We start from the raw sequence: 6,000 nt of genomic DNA on the forward strand, positions 1-6,000 counted from the left end.
AACCTGCCATAAACTGGCCAGTAACAGACATTCTCCTGGATTAAGGTGGCAATCCCATCCCCCAAGAACTGCCGGTCAGTCAGAGATCAATAGCTCTTCATTGCAGGCAGCGCCACTGGGAGAAGTGGTGACTGCCGGTAATGCACCCACCAGATGTCTGGGATAGCCAGGGGACCCAGACCAGTAATGAGAGTGCAGGAAGGTGTCATAGGGAGGGGATCGCTACCTAGAGCAGGAGGGGGACCAGAAGCGAGGGGAGGTTCTCTGTAGTTCCACTTATTTAGTTGAAATTATTACAGAATTGTTATAATCAGGAGACCATTCAGCCCATCGTAAAACTACAATATAATATTTGAGAATAAGTCGTGGATTAAATATCTGAGTATGGAGATTCAATTAACTTTATTTTTAACATTTAGAGTAACTTTGCTTATGTCTCCATGTAGTTAACTCCATGTTTTCAGATCATAGGATTTTTTTGATGTAAAAGCACTTGAAGAAAGTTGTGCATTTTAAAAACTTTAAAATATTATCCGTATATTTGATTTAAAGCTGTCCTGCTGTCATCACTCTCCTGTTAACAGCCAACATACCATTGCCTTAAACAACAATACCTTGCATTTAGATAGCATCTTTAACAATGTGAAATATCTCAAGGCACTTCAGTAGAACATAAGAACATAAGAAATAGGAGCAGGAGTAGGCCATCCAGCCCTTCGAGCCTGCCCCGCCATTCAATAAGATCATGGCTGATCTGTCGTGGCTCAGTTCCACATTCCCGCCCTCTCCCCAGAACCCTTAATCCCCTCTCTTATCAAAAACCCATCAACCCGCGTCTTAAAAATATTTAGCGAGGCAGCCTCCACCACTTCAACGGGCAGAGAATTCCAGAGATTCACCACCCCTTGAGTGAAGAAGTTCCTCCTCAACTCCGTTCTAAACCGCCCCCCCTTTATCTTGAGGCTGTGCCCCCTAGTCCTACTATCCTTTCTGAGCGGGAAGAGTCTCTCCACCTCTATCCTATCCATCCCGTTCATCATCTTATACGTCTCAATGAGATCTCCCCTCATTCTTCTAAACTCTAACGAGTACAAGCCTAGTTTATTCAGCCTCTCCTCATAGTTCAACCCCCTCAACTCCGGCCGGAGTTGAACTATAGTAGGACTAGGGGGCACAGCCTCAAGATAAAGGGGGGGGCGGTTTAGAACGGAGTTGAGGAGGAACTTCTTCACTCAAAGGGTGGTGAATCTCTGGAATTCTCTGCCCGTTGAAGTGGTGGAGGCTGCCTCGCTAAATATTTTTAAGACGCGGGTTGATGGGTTTTTGATAAGCGAGGGGATTCAGGGTTATGGGGAGAGGGCGGGAATGTGGCACTGAGCCACGACAGATCAGCCATGATCTTATTGAATGGCGGGGCAGGCTCGAAGGGCTGGATGGCCTACTCCTGCTCCTATTTCTTATGTTCTTATGTTCTTAAAACTGCACACAGTACTCCAGCTGCGGCCTCACCAGTGCCCTGTACAGTTGCAGCAAGACCTCCCTACTCTGATATTCAATCCCCCCCGCTATGAAGGCCAGCATCCCATTCGCCTTCCTGACCACCTGCTGCACCTGCAGGCTGGGTTTTTGCGACTCATGCACAAGGACCCCGAGGTCCCTCTGCACCGTCGCATGCTGCAGTCTTTCGCCATGTAAGTAATAGTCCTTCCTACCATTATTCCTAACTAAGTGGACAACTTCACACTTGCTAACATTAAATTCCATTTGCCAGTTCCTGGCCCATTCGCCCAGCCTATCTAGATCCTTCTGCAGACTTTCCAACTTGCATTTAGATAGCATCTTTAACAATGTGAAATATCTCAAGGCACTTCAATAGGTGTATAATCAGACAAAATTTCACATTGAAACAAATAAGGAGATATTAGGACAGGAGACCAGAAATGGTCAAAGGTTTTAAGCAACATTTTACAAGAGAAGAAAGAGAAAGAGACAGGTAACAAACACCTGCTACAATTTATGATTCTTCATACTATTTTCTCAAGCAATTAATTAAGTAAGAGGTTCTGTGTCTCCCGATACAGAACCATCTTTTGTTTCATACTTTACCAATACCACGTATATCAAATAGGCTAGCAATTATCCAATTTGCAATATTCTGTTTGACTGTTTTTAATAATGGTGTATAGTATTCTGCAATATTTCACAGATTAAAATGACTAGTAATTTATAAACCAGTTACAACAGAAAGCATGATAATCGGCAAACATTTAAAGTTTAAAATGATATCACGCTGAGAAAACATTAAAAAACTAAAAGGAATGGGTTTCTCTTCCATATTCTCTAATTCAAATTCAGTTCTTTTAAAACAGATGATTGCTGGGCTGATAAAATGGCTACAGCTGTTCACATGCTGATAGTTCTGGAAGCTTCTAAGCCATTTCAAAAGTCAAAGTTTAATTCATTAACCTCCTGGAATGTGACTTTTATTATACGACCATTCCAGCCAAACCAACATGAAGGCGTAGTGGACAAGATGTCTGCACCAGCCAGCTCTGAACAATAGCCAAGATGTTGGTGACTCCTGGTCTCCAACATTGCACTAGTGGTTCCACAGTTAACTGCTGAAAACACAATGGATTTAAACGAGGGACCTTAAAGAATATTATTAGCAGGATGGCTCCACACAAAACCACCCTGTCACACGACTGAGACTTGGGCTGTATGCATTTGTTTAATTGTATAGCATTTGAATTCTGACTTTGCCATTTAACCTCGAAAGAAAAAAAAACCCTCCAGCTAATTGCCTGCCTCTGATCTCAAGATAGAATCCTATATTTCACCAACAGAGTGAACCAATTCCCGGAATACAAGAACACTTGGCTACACCTTCAACCTGTAACCAACCTCCGAGGACAAAGACCAGGAATACTGCCAGAAAGAGTCACCTGAAAGAACTTTCATTGGACATTGACTCCCTGCATTCGGCCCAGGTGAATTAACGCCAATACCTTTTTTTTCTAAAATAACTTGCAATAACTTGTAACTTCTTTCCCTTTCTTTCTCTGCCGTTCTACCTTAAAAGCTCGTGAGTGTCAATGTGTGTCATGGTACGTTCCTGAGGTTTTGAATGGGTTAATAAATCCTAGTTTCATTTCACCTTAAAGAATTTGCTGCGGGGGTTATTCGGAGAATCTATGGATGTGGTGTCTTTGGATTTTCAGAAAGCTTTTGATAAAAGTCCCATGTAAGACTCAAGTGTGAAAAATTAAAGCGAGGGGATTGGGCGGAAATATATTGGCCTGGATTGAGAATTAGTTAGCGGACAGGAACAGAGTGGGAATAAATGGATCTATTTTGGACTGGACGGCAGTGCCTTGTGGGAACCATAGGGATCAGTGCTTAGGCCGCAGCTATTCACAAAATAGACCAACTGTTTGGGTGAAGGAATCAGATGTTATATTTTCCAAGTTTGCTGACAAAAAAAACTAGGTGGAATGTGAGGACTGAGGAAGAAATAAAGAGGCTTCAAAGATAATTTAAACAAGTGAAAGGTCAAATACGTGACAGATGTCAAACAATGTGGAGAAGTCTGTAGTTATTCACTTTGATAAGCAAAACAAAATGGCAGAGTATTATTTAAATGGTAAGAGATTGGGAAATGTTGACATACAAAAGGACCTTGATGTCCTTGTACACCAATCATTAAAAGTAAGCATGTAGGTGCAGCAAGTGGTTAAGATGGCAACTGTATGTTGACCTTCACTGCAAGAGGATTTGAGTACAGGAGCAAGGATATCTTACTGCAGCTGTACAGGGCCTTGGTGAGACCACACCCAGAGAATTGTGTGCAGTTTTTGTCTCCTTATCTAATAAAGGATTTACTTGCCAAAGAGGGAGCGCAGCAAAGATTCATCAGACTGATTCCTGGGATGGCAGGATTGTCTCATGAGGAGAAATTGGGTCAATTAGACCTGAGTTAACTGGAGTTTAGAAAAATGAGATGGAATCTCATTGAAACATGTTAATATAACTGCAACCGTCTTCAGTGGAAGGTCTGTAACAGAGCCTTCAAGATCTGGAACAAGGTCAAATAAGGCTGTGTGATAGGTGGAGAACTCTGTTATCTCCGTGTCAAAACTAAACTGACCACCAAAGACACACATGATCTACAGTTTGTGGATGATGGCACTGTCATTGCCCACTCTGCTCCAGGTTTGTTACTCTCCTGATATCTTCAATTCCACATACAAGAAACTACAAGAAAGTCACCGAAACAAAATTCACATGAACCCACACCTGGTGAGCCAAATATTCCATAAACCATGTATGTTGAAGGAAGAGGAGATGCTGTGCCAATGAGCAGATAGAGTCATAGCATTTTACAGCACAGAAGGAGGCCCTTCTGCCCATTGTGTTTGCACCAGCCATCAAGCCCCTATCTATTCTAACCCCATTTTCCAGCACTTGACTCGTAGCCTTGTATGCTGTGGCATTTCAAGTTCTCATCTAAGCACTTCTTAAACGTTGTGAGGGCTCCCACCTCTACCACCCTTTCAGGCAGTGAGTTCCAGAATCCCACCACCCTCTGGTTTTCCTCAAATCTCCAAACCTCCTGTCCTTTAACTTAAATCAATGCCCCCTGATTATTGAGACCTCTGCTAAGGGGGAAGGTTCCTTCATATCCATCCTATCTATACCCCTCTTAATTTTGTGCATCTCACTCAGGTCCCCCTTCAGCTTTCTCTGCTCCAAGGAGAACAACCCCAGCCGAACCAGCCTCCCTTGAAAGCTGAAACACTCCAGGCCAGGCAGCATCCTGATAAATCTCTCCTGCAGCCGGTCTAGTGTAATCACTTCCTCCCTACGGTGTGGAGACCAGGACTGCAAACAATACTCCCACTGTGGCACAACCAGTGTTTTACACAGCTCCATCGTAACCTCCCTGCTCGCATGTTCAGTGCCTTGGTAAATAAAGGCAAATATCCCACTTGCCTCCTTATTCACCTTATTTACCTATCCTGTTGTCTTCAGAGATCTATGGGCATCAAGGTTCCTCTGATCGTCTGTACTTCCTAGATTCAACTATTAATTGTGTATTCCTTTGCCTTGTTATTCCTCCCAAAATGCATCATCTCACACTTGTCAGCATTAAATTCCATTTGCCTCTGTTCTGCCCAGTTAACCAGCCCGTCTATATCATCCTGTAATCTAAGACTTTCCGCCACATCATTTACCACACCACCGATTTTTGTGTCATCTGCAAACTTACATATCATACCTCCTACATTCATGCCCAGATCATTAATGAACACGACAAACAACACAGGATCTACACATCTAATCACAGATAGACCACAGAACTGAGGCAGGTGCATTGAGTTGGACAGTGAATGATACATTATGGAGGAGGACCTTCTTGAAGCCTGCAGAATCAACCAGGGTCATGGTGAAAGCAAGTGAAATTTATAACTAATTAAGGCTATGTTGGTGCTGTTGTCATGTTGGAAACTTGATTGCAGAGATTAAAACACAAGAATGCTCTTCAGACAACCAATCCCTGCAGAACACTGGATAAAAGCAGATTACTGCAGACGCTGGAATCTGAAACCAAAAGAGAAAATGCTAGAAAATCTCAACAGGCCTGGCAGCCTCTGTAAGGAGAGATAGAGAAACAGATAAGTAGGCAGATTTTGGCAAGGTGTAAAAGTAACAGGGTTATTGTGGTGGGAGATTTTAACTTCCCCTATATTGACTAGGACTCACTTAGTTCTAGGGGTGTGGATGGGGCAGCGTTTGTAAGGAGCATCCAGGAGGGCTTCTTGAAACAGTATGTAGGCAGTCCAACTAGGAAAGGGGCCATACTGGACCCGGTACTGGGGAATGGGCCCAGCCAGTTTATCGATGTTTCAACAGGGGAGTAGTTCAGGAACAGTGACCACAATTCAGTAAGTTTTAAGATACTGATGGATAACAATAAGTGTAGTCCTCAAGTTAAGATGC

The sequence above is a fragment of the Carcharhinus amblyrhynchos genome, chromosome 21 (assembly GCF_965287045.1).
Source record: "Carcharhinus amblyrhynchos chromosome 21, sCarAmb.v2.hapA, whole genome shotgun sequence".
Taxonomy (NCBI): domain Eukaryota; kingdom Metazoa; phylum Chordata; class Chondrichthyes; order Carcharhiniformes; family Carcharhinidae; genus Carcharhinus; species Carcharhinus amblyrhynchos.